At 40.9% G+C, this 18,772-nt stretch overlaps 1 protein-coding gene across 1 annotated transcript in view; it reads left to right on the top strand.

The window, feature by feature from the left end:
• The window catches only part of LOC120929387 (twist-related protein 2-like), a 67,055-nt gene extending 48,518 nt beyond the window's left edge, over nt 1-18,537 (top strand). The window contains exon 2 of the mRNA XM_040340776.1: nt 17,470-18,537. The gene's annotated coding sequence lies outside the window, so the exon portion shown is untranslated. The remainder of the gene's footprint in view (nt 1-17,469) is intronic.
• Nucleotides 18,538-18,772: the final 235 nt, after the last annotated feature.

The following is an 18,772-nucleotide window of genomic DNA, read 5'->3' as shown; positions in this document are numbered from 1 at the left end:
GCTTTCAAACCAAGTTACTCTCAATAGAATCTAATTTGGAATCTACTTGTATTTGGAATCTAATTTGGAATCTACTTGTATTTGGAATCTAATTTGGAATTTACTTGTATTTGGAATCCAAGCTTCAAACTGTTTGTGTCGGTTTTTCTGGAATGCATTGGTCTTTAAAGGTCTTTTTACTTCCTAACCATTGTTTCATCATTCTTCATGGTGTATGGCTAAATGGCCCACGCACACTTAGGCGGATGTGCGTGTTACACAGGATTTAAAGAACGCAGCTTTGGTTTGGGGCTAGTTATGGGCTTTAAATAAAGGAAGGAATGCATCAATCATTGCTGCTTTTTGGTAATCATTGTGAGTCATAAAGCAGAATTTATAGAAACCACAATAGAAGCAAATATTTTACTGTACGAATTATGCAGTACATATTGGATCAGAATTAAAAATGGCACAGCAAAAGGCAATTTGTAGGGTGGTTTGTGTACATTGCTTCTGCTGAAGTGTTTTATAACAATACAAAAGGAACTACGAGGAAAACCGCGGACCCTACAGAATATGTCCAGGTGTTACTCCTAATGCACTGTACACACGATCGGAATTTCCGATGGCCTAAAATCCAATGGAAATTTCTGTCGGAATTCCGTTCAAGCTGTCTTGCATACACAGTCAGAACAAATTCCGACCGTCCAAAACGCAGTGACGTAAAACACTACGACGAGCCGAGAAAAATGAAGTTCAATGCTTCCAAGCATGCGTCGACTTGATTCTGAGCATGCGTGTTTTTTTCTGTATGTACAAGGCGCACCTCAGGTACACCCACCCCTTTGAGAGCAACCCTTACTGCTGATGTGGCCCATGAAGAAATTGAGTTTGACACCTCTGAATAATGAGGTTTATGTACTGTCCTGGCATTTTTCTTTTACATGTTTTAGAACAGAACGTGAGTTTTCTTTTTCAAAATGTTTGGTCTTTTCTACTTTATATAGTAACTTTAGAAACAAACAGTGGTTAATAAATACCACCAAAGAAAGCTTTAGAATCTCAGGCTCATATTTGTGAATGTTTGTAAAAGCATTTTCTTACTTGACAGCCTAACAAATTTAAAGTTTGCTAGGAATAAATGTATAAAATTTATAACCTGCTATCAAGAAAACGTGTTACTTTGCTTAGTGCAGGCATAGATAGCACAACTATATTTGCTGCAGTTTTTTTAATACTGAAAAAAAAAAAAATGATCATGCACAAAAACAAAATAAGGTAGGAAAGTGGAATATATTAGAAAGAAAACAATCTCCGTAATATGTCAGTTACATTAATGAGTTTATGAATTTAATATAAAAATGAATTCAATATTGTATTTACAAACATCTAAAAATGTATGAAGGGCTGCTTATCTAATAGACCCCCACACGATCATGTATAAATATAGAGTTAAAATTTAAAGGGTGACTTCGCTCAGCCTCATAGTGGGATGCTGGGAAAGCTGAGGATCCCACCACAAGGCTGAGTGACATCACCTTCACAGCAGCAGGAAGCCATTTTGTAATGTTTCTCCTAATGTTTAATCTCTTTAATTTAAGTCAACATTTTTTGCTTGTAAAAAATAAAAAACACGGCAAAATTTTACATGGGGAGGTGGAAGCTATGAGATAAGTGGCCCTTGGATTTTCATGACTGGTCTGCTTTCAATGCAGCAAAATGGGACATGCATCTTTTATAAGAATGTAACATTAACCATGGCAACAATGAACTCAAGTTGTGTTTTCAATACAGTATTGCATTTGTATCACATACAATATAAATTCAAGTATTGCATTCTAATTATTTAAATACATTTATTACAGACATGTCAGTAACAAACACTCATGCATATATATTTTTTTTTTTTTCATATGATTCAGCTGCTAAAAAAAATAACCACATCCAACCAACTGAACTAGAACATTCAGAAGAACATAAAAATATTTCAGAAGAATACAATCTTTCAACATAAATTTTTTTCCTTTGCTGACAATTGTTTTCAATAAATTTTACCAGTTCCATTGAATAGCTGTGAGGCCTCGTACACTCAGGCCTCGTACACACGACGGAGGAACTCGTCGGAAAAGACACATCGTTTTCCTCGACGAGTTCCTTGTTAGGCTTGTCGAGGAACTCGACAAGCTTGCTTTGCGTACACACGACCGTTTTCCTCGACAGAATCCATCAAGAAACTTGGTGGGAGAGCTTTTTTTGCAGAGGAAAACGGTCATGTTTTTCATCGAGGAAACTGTGGTGGAACTCGACGAGAAAAAAAGTTCTCTTTTTCCTCGTCGGGAGTTTCAATTTCCTCGTCGGGTTTCTCGTCGGGCTGGTTTACGACAAGAAACACGTTCGTGTGTATGCTTAGAAACCCGCGCATGCTCAGAATAAAGTATGAGACGGGAGCGCACCTTCGGTAAAAATAGGGTTTGTAATGGAGATAGCACATTCGTCACGCTGTAACAGACTGAAAAGCGCAAATCGTCTCTCACACGCAGTAACATGCGTGTTAAGAGACAAATCGTCTCTTAACACGCAGTAACATGAGATTAGCAAAAGTAGCCCCAAGGGTGGCGCCAGTGGAATCAAACTTCCCCTTTATAGTGCTGTCGTACGTGTTGTACGTCACCGCGTTTGAGAATAACGAGATTTTGTCTTGACAGTGTGTACGCAAAGAAAGCTTGTCAAGATTCTCGACAAGCCTAACAAGGAACTCGTCGAGGAAAACGATGTTTAATTTACGACGAGTTCCTCGTTCGTGTGTTCGAGCCCTGATGGCCAGATGTTGGTAGAAGCTATGATCCAGAACTGTTTTGCCCGTAATAGCGTGAGTTGTGTGAAAAAAAGACTGAAAGATGTTAAGCCTGAATCATGCACTTACCATAATTTCAATACGGCTCCTTGAATAGTTTAGCTGAAAAGCAAAAGCCAAAGACACCCCCCCCCCATGTGGGGCCTTATTACTACGCCACCCCCTAGGCTACAAGACTCCTTGTTATTGTTATGTATTCTATTACACTTCGTCATAAATGGCGTTTTGTGCAAAAATTACTATTATGCCGCGTAAACACGACCGTTTTTTGGGTTGTAAAAAATTACGTTTTTTTTTTATGTCATTAAAAACATTCTTGGGTGGGCTCCAGAGCATTTTTCACGATGTAAAAAATGGGCATTAAAAATTTCGAACATGCTCTAATTTTTCACTACGTTTTTAACGTCGTAAAAATGGTCGTGTGTGGGCTTTAACGACGTGAAAAAAACGCGCATTCTCAGAAGCAAGTTATGAGACGGGAGCGCTCGTTCTGGTAAAACTAGCGTTCGTAATGGAGTAAGCACATTCATCACGCTGTAACAGACTGAAAAGCGCGAATCGTCTTTTACTAACACAAAATCAGCAAAAGCAGGCCAAAGGCGAATGGAACTTCCCCTTTATAGTGCCGTTGTACGTGTTGTGCGTCACCACGCTTTTCACGATCGTGTGTAGGCAAGGCCGTTTTAACGATCGGGTTGAAAAAAACGTATTTTTTTCGTTGTGTGTACGCGGCATTATTATCGATGTTATACTATGTATGATGCATCTTTCAATAAAATCTATTTAAAAAAAAAAAGCCAAAGCTTGTGTATAGCCACCCCAGCAGATTAGGAATGCTGAGGCAAAACTAGGTGTTCTATCAACCACAAAACTGTCTAATCCAAGAACGAGGGATGCCTCCCACCTTAGTTTAGATGGAAACTGCGGTTAGTAGGAGAGCCAAAAAAAAAAACGTACTTTCTAAATAAAAGTTATTTTACAAAAAATGCTTTATCGGCAAAAAAAAATCAACTTTTGAGCCCCCCCCTCGAAAAAAAAGAAAAGAATAATGGGTTTATGCGATAAGTTACCAGGGTTTCCATCATGTTATGTTCTGGCAGTACAAATGGAATCCCACTGCTAGTCCAAGGAATCACTGCTTTAAAATGGCGCAATCCCACTATTTCCAGCGTGTGAAGCTCCCATCATCCTCACTCACTATTTCATCTCTAGGGACAGGATGTTTTGGAAGATGAAAGGAGAGCTAATCTTGGCTCTCAATTACTTCCATACTTTTCTCTCTTTATGAGCAGAATCCCTTTTAGGAAAGGGGAGGTGGGGGGTTTATGTTTCTCCCTCCTCTTGGATAGATTCCTTTTCATGCCATCTGTTTTGAACTAAAATATAATGTGATCAAACTATAACATTTTAAGCAAATTCAGCTGGGCAGAATCCTACAAAGTGGAGGTGAGAGCAAGCTCGCAATTACAGTAAATAGAGCTCGGATCTCTCATGGCAATTTATAGGTTCGGCGTAACTTAAATACCTGGATGAACCGCTCGCTCAGCAGACATCGTTGGCAATGTCCTAATAATCCATTGTGGCAGAATGGGCTGTGTTTCCTTTGAAACCAGAGAATAAGGGTCTTGCCTTCTGTGACCCACTCAACTTTTTTTGATTTTCCCATTTGCTTCAGGCACAGTATTCGCTCTTATTTCCACCATGTCAGTGCTACATGCAAATCACGACACTGGTGTAGCATGAATAATATACAAAAATATATACTTTTTCAATCTATGTATAGTATGTCATTTTTTTTTCAAACATTTAAATCGTAATAAGAATTATTGAAATCTGGGCACAAAACACATCAATTTAGGATCACATTTGGGGAAGTACGGTAATCATTAAAGCAAACATTACCACCCAGCAGTTTCCCTAGACGTCAGGATTTTTTTGCACAGTTGGGCATTAACAGGGCACTGCAGGGCACAAGAGCAATATTGTGCCACCACAATTGTTTTAAAAAGGTTGTTAGACTGATGGAAAATTTGTTAAACTTGTTGAAAATTTTCAGAGACTAGACAGTTGAGAGAGACACTAGGGAGAAAGCTAGAAGTTGAAAAGTTTCTTAATTTCCATCTGTTAGGCCCCGTACACACGATATAATCCATCCGCTGAAAAATCCCAGCAAATGGGTTTCAGCGGATAGATCCTATGGTGTGTACACTCCAGCGGATCTGTTTCCGCTGATATTTCTCCCCTGGGATGGATTCCAGCAGATCGAATATTTGCTGACATGCCAAACAAATCCATCTGCTGGAATCCATCCCAACGGATGGATCCGCTGGTCTGTATAGACTCACCGGATCCATCCGTCCGAAGGGATCCCCCGCATGCGTCGTAATGATTTGACGCATGCGTGGAATTCCTTATATGACAGCGTCGCGCACGTCGCCGCGTCATAATCGCGGCGATGGCGCGACACGTCATCGCCAGAGGATTTCGGCGCGGATTTCAATGCGATGGTGAGTACACTCCATCGCATTAAAATCTGCTGAAATCCTCGAGAGGATTTATCCGCGGAAACGGTCCGCTGGACCGTATCCGCGGATAAATCCTCCCGTGTGCATGGGGCCTAAGGTAATTTTTTGGCCTTTGTTAGTTTTCTTGTTAGTTAGTTTAGTTTTGGCCTTTGTTAGTTAGTTAGTTTAGTTTTGGACTTTGGTTAGTTATTCTGCTCAGAAATTGCAACATTCTGTACCTTGTTGTGTTCATGAAATACCTCCTATACCTATACCTGATATTCTGCCAAAACTGTTCTGCTTCCTTTCTACACAACATGAACACTGTATCCTATAAATGCCAAAGCTTGAGAAGTATAACCAAATCCCAAGTCAGAAAAACACTGCAAAACAAACATATATTCATTTAAAAAGTGTCTACCTGGTATAATGTACAGAACATAGCCATATATACGGATCAGCCATAACATTATGACCACAAACTATAACCCATTGAGGCATGGACTTCACTAGACCTCTGGAGGTATGATCCCAGCTTAATCCAATGGTCAACGATAAATGGTCAGGTTATTAGGAGGTACTAAAAAGGTGCTAAAAGAATTGCACCCAATTTTGAAAGTGATCATTTTAGCAAACATAGAATTTTTTGACTTGTTGGGAAATCTGTGAACAACCCACCCCATCCTATCCCTCATTGTTCTCTTTAAGAAGGTAGAACATCAGCTCTCATGGTTTTGTAGGTTACAGGAGAGCGCATCTATCCTGGCACATACTAGCAGCAAGCTACGTTTTTTTTTATTTAGTTATCTTAGTATGGTTGTTGAACTGTTGTACGTCTATTTCTATGCTTTGTACCTTTTCGAGCCGGGGTATGCCCAGAGGCTCTGTTTTGTAATACTAACTTTCTTTCAAAAACAAATAAAAAGAATAATAAAAAAAAAAAGAAAGGTAGAACTTCAGTCTGTCAGGGAAGCCATGTAAAAACATTGGCCCTTGTGTGATTAAAGTTGGGCCGATATCTCCCTGCTCATCATTCTCAGAGAGGCATCTGCCAGTTAATGGCCAGCCTTAACCACTTGGAACCCCCAGCATTGTAAAATGACGACCACAAGGTGGCTCTACAATGCCGGGAGGACATCTATTGACGTCCTCGGCTCCTCCGGCTACTGGGGGGCGCGCGCCCCTGCTGTGCCGATGCGCGTGCCTGTCGGCCGCGATGTCCGCCAGGTACCCGCGATCGGCCATTACACAGACAAGGACGTGGATCTGTGTGTGTAAACACACAGATCCACGTCCTGTCAGGGAGAGGAGACCGATGCTGTGTCCCTTGTACATAGGGACACAGATCGGTCACCTTCCCCAGTCAGTCCCCTCCACCCACAGTTAGAATCACTCCCTTAGGGAACACATTTAACCCCTTTCTCGCCCCCTAGTGTTAACCCCTTCCCTGCCAGTCACATTTATACAATAGTCAGTGCATATTTATAGCACTGTTCACTGTATAAATGTGAATGATCCCAAAAATGTGTCAAAAGTGTCCGATGTGTCAAAAGTCATAATTCTGTCCCCTACTTTGTAGGCGCTATAACTTTTGCGCAAACCAATCACTATACGCTTATTGCGTTTTTTTTAGTTTTTTTTAACAAACATACGTAGAAGAATACACGGCCTAAACTGAGAAAAAATATATATTTTTTTTAAAAATTGGGATAGCTATTATAACAAAAAGTTAAAAATATCATGTTTTTTTCAAAATTGTTGTATTTTTTTTGTTTATAGCGCAAAAAATAAAAAATGCAGAGGTGATCAAATACCACCAAAAGAAAGCCCTATTTGTGGGTAAAAAAGGATATCAACTTTGTTTGGGAGCCACGTCGCACGGCCGCGCAATTGTCAGTTAAAGCGACACAGTGCCAAAATCTGAAATTTTGCCTGGGCAGGAAGGGGGTATATGTGCCCAGTAAGCAAGTGGTTAAACAGGCAACACTATAAGGTGCCTGCTGTTACCTTGAAAGCCTTTTGTACCACGTCCCCATTCTGCTCTAGTAGTTGGTGCCTAACAGACATCATCTGCATTTTTAAGAGGTGCGTAGGGTTTTGTATGACCCTCTCTAAATACCAGTTTGCAGTAAATCAGTATTTGTATTTTTGGGTTTCAGAAGCTTGGGAAGGTGGGTCAAGGAAGCAGCAGACACAAACCATGCCTGTCTTAAATAGCATCACAAAACAGATTTACTTTAAGGGACATATTCTAAAACAGAGGTATGCAGTGGCATCCTGGATTGTCTACTAGTCAGCACAAAGCTTAGTTCTATAGTATATTTTCCTAATACAAGTGTACTATTATGAAATGCATACTGGATTAGAGCGCTAACTATCTGACTTAGTTTACCAAACATCAAAAAATGTCTACAACCTAATATGATTAATAGTAAATATAAACATATCATAGGTGCTAAACACAGACAAATGTAGTGCAGTATCATGTTCTGTGTATCTGATCACATATGCTTAGATCTTCCATGAAGTGGGTGAACTTATGGTACCAATAGAAAGTCATTGCCATGTTATTGGAATCAGTACACAACATCATGTCTGTGGGGCAGACAGATGGGTCAACCAACCATTCTTAGAGAAGCAGCCAACCGGACATGTTAGAAAGCCTGGGTTGATTGCTGCTCTTCCACCCTGATTGTGTTTACGTGACCCTGTCAGGAGTCAATGGTCTTCAAAAATACATCCTGCAAAAGAAGAGAGTAAATAATTTTCTGCTACCCATGTTGCTGAATGCTACTACATTATATAGGAATCATCTGCTGAAGTCTGTTAAGAAACCAAACACTTCCGGCAGGCAACCTCCACATCATTAATGGCGTGAAGGTCAGCAGGAGGAACCACTGAGCATGACAGGTGGCACTGCAGATTGACACTCCCAGAATTGTTAGTTTCTCAACAGACTTCAGTGGAGGATTCCTCTTCACTGGGGTGATTCAATGGCATGGGCAGGAGGAAAGGTATGTATTTACTCAGTTCTTTTTTAAGGTATTTATTGGCTGAATAGTATTTCTGACAAGGTCCTTTAAGGAAGGCTAAACAAGATACATGCCCAAAGGGACACATACTACTGCCTACAAATGTCTATAACCAGCATAAATTATACCTGCTGCAGTCAAAGCTGGGCAGTTTAAATGTAGTATGTGGTAAAAGGTATGAGCAGAGGTAACCTGCATTCAAAATTGTCTGAATGACAACAGATCCAGAGACATAGGGTGCTAATACTATATTCAAATCCTGACTTTTCCTGTAAATACTTAGCTTTAACATGCACATGCACACTGGGCCTGTACATCCAATTCTGGTGTTTTCATGTACCCAAGAGACACAGGGGAAGCACCCAGTCCCACTGCAGAATACCCGTGTTTCATATGTCCCTTAACATGTATGGACAGAAACACAAATAGCACTCGGTACAGTGTTCAGCCAGAGCATATTTCAGTCTCTCATTGACTTTGAAGCCTCGTACACACGACCGAGGAACTCGACGGGCGAAACACATAGTTTTCCTCGTCGAGTTCCTTGTTAGGCTGTCGAGGAACTCGACAAGCCAATTTTCTCCATTCCCGTCAAGGAAATAGAGAACATGCTCTCTTTTTGGCTCGTCGAGCTTCTCGACAGTTTCCTCGACGAAAATGTACACACGACCGGTTTCCTCGGCAAAAAAATATCTCCCAGCAAGTTTCTTGCTGGTTTTTGCCGAGATACTCGGTCGTGTGTACGAGGCCTGACAGTCTGCAGACATCATGGCAGGATGCTGCACTTGTGTTTTCCAGGAGTAGAAAAAACACAGGGATTGGATGCACAGGGGCTAAGCACCCAGCATGCACCAGCTAGGCTGACCATCATAAGGTTAAATATTTAGACTTGGGCCAAACTCAAATTTTACATGTAAATTCAAAGTTTGCACATTACTTCAGCTGCCTGTGTTTCTGGATCTGCTATATGTTTTGACATGCTGTTATTGCTTTCTCCCCCCCCCCCCTCCGCTGCCATATTCGGCAACTTTCAGGGGAAGCAGGTACCCCTGGCAGTCCCCCTCTACTCCTTCCACTGCCACCGGGCCATTCAGAAAGCGCGCTGTGCACATGCGCAATAGGGAACCGGTCGTGAAAGCCGCAAGACTTCTCTGCCGGTTTCCCTTACAAGAAATGACAAAGCTTTTTTACCCCACTGCTTGCTGTACTGTGTTTTGTAGTGCTTTTTATCCTTTTTACACCAATAAAGGCTACCCTTTTAGGTTTATTTTGGTGTGCGGCTGTCCATGAATTCTTTTCATAGATTTTTTGCCTTGTACATTGCCAGCACCCACGGTCTTTGAGGAGGACATTGATTGCTTATTGCATTTGCCTGGAGCGGCGGTCTCTTTTTCTTCATTAAGAAATGACGGTGGCAGCACCCAAGGGCTGATTGAAAAATTGGCTGGGTTGCTGGCATTGCAGGATCCCTGGACAGGTTAGTGTCCTAATATAAAAAAGTCAGCAGCTACAGTATTTGTAGCTGCTGACTTTTCATTTTTGGAGGGGGAGGGGTGGCTGGAGCTCCGTTTTAAATTGCCTTGGTTTGTGACAGGTTTACATGTTTTATATTAAAATGTTACTAAACCCACAACAATAAAATCAGTTATTATATGCAGCATAGCGTGCTTGTTATACTCACTGTGGGACTTAAGGAGTTAATCCTCTGCATTGTGTAAAAAAGCTGTATGCACAAATTCTTCCCTCCTGCACTGTCTATCTGGGGAAAGCCAGCTAACACAGGCAGGGCATACTCAGTTGTGTCTTTTATGCTGGAGAGAACATTTACTTGTTCTCAGAGCTAGTCAGGTCACATGATATTGACATCACACATGTGGGCGTGTATACAGACTGTAGTGGAAATCTCCTCCAACCTGAACTCTTAGCAATGGAGAAACCGTACAGTTTATCATGTAACCGTGGTATACAGATCATCCAAAAAGGTATATAGTGGCAGTATTTTAATGTAAAAATAATATTTATAAGCTGCGGACACTGTGGGGGGGGGGGGAGCGGATGGACTATTTTTATATTACTGGGTTTAGTAACACTTAAATGATCTCAAGTTTGAAAAATCAATCCATGCAGACTAAATTATCTCTATCAAAAGTACGGTAGGTTTGCTCATAAAATACACATGCAGTAGTATTTCAGCGCTGACTTAATAATATTAGTAATGTTTTGCTAAGATTTGTGCGAGATGAATAAATGTTCAGCTTGAAACACAAGAGTAACTTTAGAACTTTTGCAATGATACAAATGTGCTTGATCATTATTGGTTTCTCATGATTATGGAAATACTTTTTAGCTTTGTCATAGCTTACTGTGCTATATTTTGCAACTGATCGTGTACTGTGGCAATACTTGGCAAAATACAGTAAGCATCATAGTTTAGCTCCATTGCCTCCTTTTCTATTGTAAAAATACAGTCTTCCCATCCAAGAAACAAAGTGTCTGACTGGTGCATTCCAGTATCTCTTTTATTTAAATTAGGTGATTTAAATGCTTTATAAAAGCATGAAGAAGGAAAAAGTATGTTTTTGGTTTCAGATGGTCAGATCCTTTTTCTTTTATTTTCAATTTTGAACCAATGTTACGAAATAAAAAGCTAGAATCTGACTAGTGTCTATGGGCAGTAGTATTTTTAGATCCTTATGTCAGTCTTCTTAAAGCGTAACTACACTGCATCTGAGCACCACACATCAAAAATTCTATTCAATTCATTTTTAATTTTGAAAGCAAACTCAGACATCCATCCATGTCTCCATGCTTTATTTTGCTGAGAAGTCACTTTGAAAAACATCCTCCTAGCATTTCTGGCCATGGATATGAGTGAGGTAACTGAATTTATGTAGCATTTAATTCTCATAATCCATCTGCCATTGGCTCAGGTATGTATGCAGGAGGGTGTGCCTAGCTTAGAGAAACCATCCTGCGCTCCTGAAGACTCCTGGGATGTATGAAATCATTTGCCTAGGCCTTGAAACCAGAATCTAACTTATGAAATGTAAAAAATACATCAATTTTATTTGTGTACTGCTTTGCACGATTGCGCAATTGACAGTTAAAGTAACATAGTGCTGTATCACAGAAAATGGCCTGGTCATGAAGGGGGGTAATACAGTAATTATGCTATATTCCTTTAGTAAATCAGGTTCAAAGGATATTTTTTTGTGTCAAGGGTGATAAAAATTAAATGATGCAACAGAAATATGTAATCTAAAATGTATTGAAGCTCTAAGGTTTTTAAAGTGTTTTTTTATATTATAGAGTGGGGAAGGGTCACGCTCTCTGTCAAGTTTTAATTATTGTCTGTGTCCCCATTGGGGAGATTCACCCCTATATTTGTATTGGTGACCATTGTCACTGATAAAGTGGGGGGGAAATCCAAAATGTTTACAGTTGTCTCCTAAGCAAGAGGTAAGATGAAACCTTCCATTGGAGACACCTGTTCTGGGGACAACTGCCTAATGCCCCGAACACACGATCTGAATTTCCTATGGCCTAAAATCCGATGGAATTTTCATCGGAATTCCGTTCAAGCTGTCTTGCATACACACTGTCAGACCAAATTCAGAGCGTCCAAAACGCGGTGACATAAAACACTACGACGAGCCGGGAAAAATGAAATTCAATGCTTCCGAGAATGCGTCGACTTGATTCTGAGCATGTGTGGGCTTTTTCTCCATCGAAGTTGCACGCAGACTATAGGAATTACCATAGAAAAAAAATAAAACATGTTCTATTACTAAACACTAAGGATGAGCCGAACACCCCCCCTGTTCGGTTCGCATCAGAACTTGCGAACACACCAAATGTTCGTGTGAACTTTAGAACCCCGTTAAAGTCTATGGGACTCGAACATTTGAAATCTAAAGTGTTAATTTTAAAGGCTAATATGCAAGTTATTGTCCTAAAAAGGAGCCAGTGTGCATTACATTCAAAGTAGAAAGTACATACTGTATGCAGTAAAAACTCAGGATTGCCGCAGAAAAAGAGTGAGGCCTCGTACACACGACAGAGAAACTCGACGTGCTTGGCACGTCGAGTTCCTCGTCTCGTTTTGGGATGAAGCCGCCGAAGAGCTCGGCGGGCCGCCTTCTCCTATAGAACAACGCGGCCAACGAGAAAATAGAGAACATGTTCTCTATTTTCTCGTCGAGCTCCTCGGCGGCTCCATCGAGCCAAAACTGTACAGACGACAGAGATTCTCGGCAGAATCCGGGTTTTGACCGAGTTTCTCGGCGAATTCTGCCGAGAATCTCTGTCGTGTGTACGAGGCCTGATATGACAAAACACACAAAATATAAATGTATGTACAATGATCAGTCTAAGAAGATATCAAAAGTAACAGTGATCAGTCCATAAAGGAATCCAAAATGAGTGAAATGTTCTTGAATATTTGTGTCTTAAAGCGGAGATCCACACAATAAGTGAACCTCCGCTTTTCCGAACCTTCCCCCCTTTGTCACATTTGGCACCTTTCAGGGGGGAGGGGGGGTGCAGATACCTTTGTATTACAGGCATTTGCATCCACTTCCGAGAATAGACTCCCACGGGAGTCACGCCCCTTCGCGTCATCCCTGCTATCTTCTGGGAAACACACTGGTCCCAGGAGACAGCGGGGACCAGTGAGGGCGTGCCACACAGCTCGTGTATGCGCAGTAGGGAACCGGGCAGTGAAGCCGCAACGCTTCACTTCCTGGCGGGGGCAGCCGAGAGACGAGCGATTGCTTGGCCTCGGCTGCTGACATCGTGGGTGCGCTGGACAGGTAAGTGTCCATTTATTAAAAGTCTGCAGCTGCAGTATTTGTAGCTGCTGGCTTTAAAAAAAAAAATTTGGGTGGACCTCCGCTTTAATGGTAATGAAAGGCTAAAGAGCAGAAGTGCACCTTCGGCCTCGTACACACGACCGAGGAGCTCGTCGTAAATGAAACATCGTTTTCCTCGACGAGTTCCTTGTCAGGCTTGTCGAGAATCTTGACAAGCTTTCTTTGCGTACACACTGTCAAGACCAAATCTCATCGCTCTCAAACACGGTGACGTACAACACGTACGACGGCACTATAAAGGGGAAGTTTGATTCCACTGGCGCCACCCTTCTGAGCATGCGCGGGTTTCTAAGCATACACACGAACGTGTTTCTCGTCGAAAAAAGGGCAGACGAGGAAATTGAGACTCCCGACGAGGGAAAAGAGAACTTCTCTTTTTTTCTCACGACAGTTTTCTCTATGAAAAACATATACACAACCGTTTTCCTTGGCAAAAAAGCTCTGCCACCAAGTTTCTTGATGGATTCTGTCGAGGAAAACGGTTGTATGTACGAGGCCTTCCACCATGATAAAGAGAAAAGTGTCCTTACCAGATGACTAGACTCCACATTATAGGAGCCTAGTAAAGCGTGGGTTCAAACAATGCATAGGATACGTCCTCTGGATGTAGGCAGGATGATGAAGATATCAGTTCAAATTGCTGCTCTCTCTGTCTCTCGCTCCCAGGTAAAGTGTAAAAAAGAGGAGAAGAATGTAAACATAGCATAAAACCGTGATGGTTTATTGGGATAACACAAGTGCAATTAGACAAGGATATAAAGTTGCAGGATAAAAAAACAGTCTGCAGATCATATAAGAACTAGCGTGTTGAGACTGAGCATAGACTCCACCCTACTAGTTTCGTCATAACTGCTGTCATCACATTTTTCCATACTGTATACAGTGCCTTCCCACCAGGTCACAACCTTTTAATACCTCCTCTTGTTTTATACAGAGGAGGCACAAGCACCAATTCTTTCACCAAAGTTACAGTAAAATCTGAAGAAAGTAGATGCTGACTTCTTACAGGACCTAGCAAAAAAGCCGACTGAATAATCTATGTATATATAACTACTGTACACACCCCCAAAAGTGAATATCTGCTATATTTAAGCAATCATATGTATTTACTTTGGTGGCATTTAGTAAATGTTATTTTTTTTGGTGAAATTTTTTATTTTTTTTAATACTTCCAACCTAGTGCCATAATAAATCTTGTTCGTTTATTTCTATGGTTTTACATGTCATATGATGTCATACTAGTAAATTTGCCAGACCGAGCATCTACAGACATGCATTAGGAATGTACATGTGTGTGAGGATCCCATTGGTGTTGGTGAAGGACACGGCTTTCTCAGTGTCCAATTTTCCCCTCCCTTTTGATGGGGCACAATTTATCTGACTCCTCTTGTTAAATTCTTATTACTGGCAAGTGAGTATTTGCAGAGCACATGTTTCCAAGCACTAATACAATAGACTAAAAGCTTGCCAAAATGTTGAAAAGGGTCATTGGTATTGCTTTGGGAACTTTGTAATAAACAGACATTTCTTTTTGATGAATCTTCTGTGTTTATAAGCCTTGCCTTCCACCCACATGTGTTCAGAGATGATTGTTAACGCTAAGTTGTTCGGTTAGCAGGGTTGAAAAAAAGACCTTTGTTTAATCTCAAAATTTCAATTGTACCCAAACACAAAACCAAACTGCTTGTGCAACACATAATTTGTATTCCTTTGTACTGTAATAAGGAGGTTGTAAACCCTCAGGGTTTTTCACTTTAATGCATTCTATGCATTAAGGTGAAAAACCTTTTGTGCTGCAGCACCCCCCCACCCCCCCCCCCCTCTTTTTTATCCTGAGCCAATCGTTCCAGCGACGGGGCAAGCACAGCAGCTCCAGCATTGGATAGATTGATAGCAGCAGGAGCCATTGGCTCGCGATGCTGTCAATCAAATCCAGTGGCACGCGAGTCGGGCGGCGGGGCCGAGTCCTGCTGTCTGTGTCAATAGATGCAGCAGCAGGACTCGGGAGCGCGCCCGCATGAGTGCCCCCTTGGAAAGCGTCTCTCCCAGGAGGCACTCGAGAAGAGGAGGAGCCAGAAATGTCTTGGGTGGGATCCCAGAAAAGGAGGATCGGGGAACAGGTAAGTATAACATGTTTGTTATTTAAAAAGAAACATAAAACAAACCTTTACAATCACTTTAACAAAAAGTATGAGCAACAAATGATTTTTAACATGTAACTTGTGTAACAAATTTTGGGTAAAGAGCTGATCTAAGCGGTTGGAATTTTTCAGGTAATTCTGCTATTAAATACTGTGGTCCTGAACTTATGAAGTGCCTAGTGTAAAAATAGAAAAAAATGCTAGCAGGCAAGTAAGAAACATTTATAAGAGAAGAGGGGGTGGATTTACTTAGGGCAAAAAGACTGTGCACTTTGCAAGCGCAGTTGCACTCAGGTTTAATTAATGCTGTGATGCGTCACTTTTTAAAGAATACCCAATCAGGAGGAAAGAAAAAAGAAAACAGCATTATTGCTTGCACATGATTGGATTATGGAAAGTAGCAGAGCTTCACCACACTCACCAAACTCACGCTCCTGCTTTAGCTTTTAAAAGGAGCTGACGTACTCCTACGGCGGGAACGAGCCGACCAGTATAATGACAGCGGCTAGTCGGCAAGTGGTTAAAAACAACCAAGCACAGACAAACAGGGGGGTACAATGTTTACGCGTTTCACACGGGATCCGTGCTTTATCAAAACCACAAGGGAATGCGGTTACCAACCCAGTATATATATGTGCAATTACAAGTTGAACACAGATGTTATCAATCACATAATCGCATATCCCCTTTATAGATCTCATAGTACGTAAAGTATGTTTAGAACTATCAATAAAGTAAATAATGATGTCAAAAAATATATATTACAAAAATAAAAGTAAAAAACTGAAATACCAAACAAAACTACTTAAAGCATTTCAGATACAGTAGCATGTCATTGTGGAAATTTCTATCCTCCAAGCACCACATACGTGGAAATAACTGGAGATATGTCCCTATTGAAGAATGTGGCACCGCAAAGTCAGGATCGCACCGGTTTGAACAGTTCCATTGCCGACAATAGGGTGCGACTTGTCATGCAATTTGACCTGTCAAATTGCATGACAAGTCGTGCTGGCGTGAACGGGGGCTAATGCAATATTCAGAGGTAGGGAACTTGACATCTAGGTTCCTTTAAAGCTGGGCACATTTATTGCATTGCGGTTAAGAGAAATATATTACTACAAATAATCCCAAACTTAAGTAGAATGTAGACAGATAGCATTTACTTTAACCAATTGTCGACCAGCCACCGCCAATATATGGTGGCAGGTCGGGTCTATTGTGTGAATCGCCGGAACGGTATGGCGCTTCGTGTAATAGATAGAGCGGGCACCCGGAGAGGATGCGCGTGGCTGGTGGCCGCAATGTCCGCCGTCCACCCGCGATCGCTCCACAGAAAGGCAGAACAGGATCTGTCAATGTAAACAAACAGATCCCTGTTCTGTCAGGGGAGTAGAGAGAGATCATCTGTTCCTCCTAGTCATCAGGAACAGCGATCTCTCTGTACTCCTATTCAGTCCACTCCCCCCACAGTTAGAGACAACTCCCTAGGACACACTTAACCCCTTAATTCCCCCCTAGTTTTAACCCCTTCCCTGTGAGCGTCATTTATATAGTAATCAGTGCATTTTTATAGCACTGATCGCTGTATAAATGTCACTGGTCCCAAAAAAGTGTCCGATCTGTCTGTCGCAATGTCGCAGTCCCCCTAAAAATCACTAGTAAAAAATAAAAAAAGTCCCTAAATCTTCCCCCTATTTTGCAGACGCTATAGCTTTTGTGCAAACCAATCAATATACGCTTATTGTGATTTTGTTTTTTACCAAAAATATATATAAGAATACGGTACATATTAGTTTTTTTTTTTTTTAAATTTGGGGGTATTTGTTATAGCAAAAAATTTAAAATATTGTTGTCTTTTTTCAACATTGTTGCTCTTTTTTTGTTTATAGCACAAAAAATAAAGCCGCACAGGTGATCTATGAATTATAATAGTAGGCCATCTTTAAATTTATTCAACAGGTAGGTACAGGAATATTTTAAATAATACAAAGAAATAAAACCACCATGGGTTCATCATCTACAGCCTAACCTGATATATATAATAAACAAATACATAGATAAACTGAATTTTTTTTTTCCCAACAGGTGTGCCAGGAGTGGTCATCAAAAGGACTAAGAAGTGGTCATCTGCTCCCTTTGATGGCTCCAACTTGTCAACTTCTCCTACAGCTAGAGGACTCTACATAAGTTCATTGACAGGACAATACTGCCATTGAATCTGGATAATGCTTCTGGAAGACCTTTATAAAAATAGGATCTGTGAAGTGTAACATGTTATCTTGGATGCAAGAACATCACAGCTGAGCTTTTCACTCTGCGAATGTAAAAATCAACTGTGGACACTCAACCACTTGTAAAGAAATCCTGTGGAAATTATTTATTCAGGAAAATTAGAAAGCCAAACAAACGTTGGTCTGTTCTTCAAAGATAATCTGGAAAGTAAAAGTTCAAGCAACGTTTCTGTGAAGCTACGCCACGTAAAACCGGCTACCTGTCTATATACTCTCCTCCAAGCTTTATGGACATGATGGTGTTTGCTTAGCACGTATCTCCAGCTTATCTGCATGTATCATTCATGAAAAGAGGAACGTTTGTATATTTTAGGACAAGCATCAGTATACTCTGAAACCCTGACCACTTCTGTTTGAAATAAGGAACCCTTTGTCATTCCAGTTTACACCAGAAATACAGAGAATAATCAGTACAATGTACTTAAAATAATCATATGATGAGCAAAATTTATGTTAAACAAAAGGGAAGGCATGGAAATGAAATTACCATAGCAGAATATAACATAGCAACAGAGCAATGGTATTAGCATATTGCCCACTCTGCCTCCTAAGCTTTTATAGTTGTAAAATTGACTGACGGTAAACTGTGATTTATGATGCATTACAAAAATCAAGTAGCACAGAAAAGTAGAAAAACTCTGTGTGGATAATATCTGTTGGTACCTGCATCAGCCAAATGTAATAAAAGCCTTTTCTCAACTTCACAGCCAATAAATATGTAAAGAATACTATTCCCACACATGCATACTATAAGTGGAAAGAGACTAAAGTATAGTATTAGTGACCGAAGACTTATGGGAAGATGTGCAATTATAGCATAGCAGATGCAAAATGACAAATACATAGGGAAAATATTTCCCCATATGAACCCATACAGCCAGTGGTGTATTTAGGTTTTGTGCTGCCCTAGGCCCTAGGCCTTACTAAACTCGTGCAAACCCCTAATTTAAATATGACCCACCCCTTCCTGTCAAGGTCACACCCCTTCCTGTTTAAGACCTGACTTGACATTTTCCAGTGGGGACACTAGTTCTGAGGGCCTGGGGGGGGGGGGGGATTCCCTGAATCTGCAGAGATTTCCTCTCACTTCCTGTTTG

The sequence above is a fragment of the Rana temporaria genome, chromosome 2, assembly GCF_905171775.1.
Source record: "Rana temporaria chromosome 2, aRanTem1.1, whole genome shotgun sequence".
NCBI lineage: Eukaryota > Metazoa > Chordata > Amphibia > Anura > Ranidae > Rana > Rana temporaria.
This window is presented reverse-complemented; position numbering and strand designations above follow the sequence as displayed.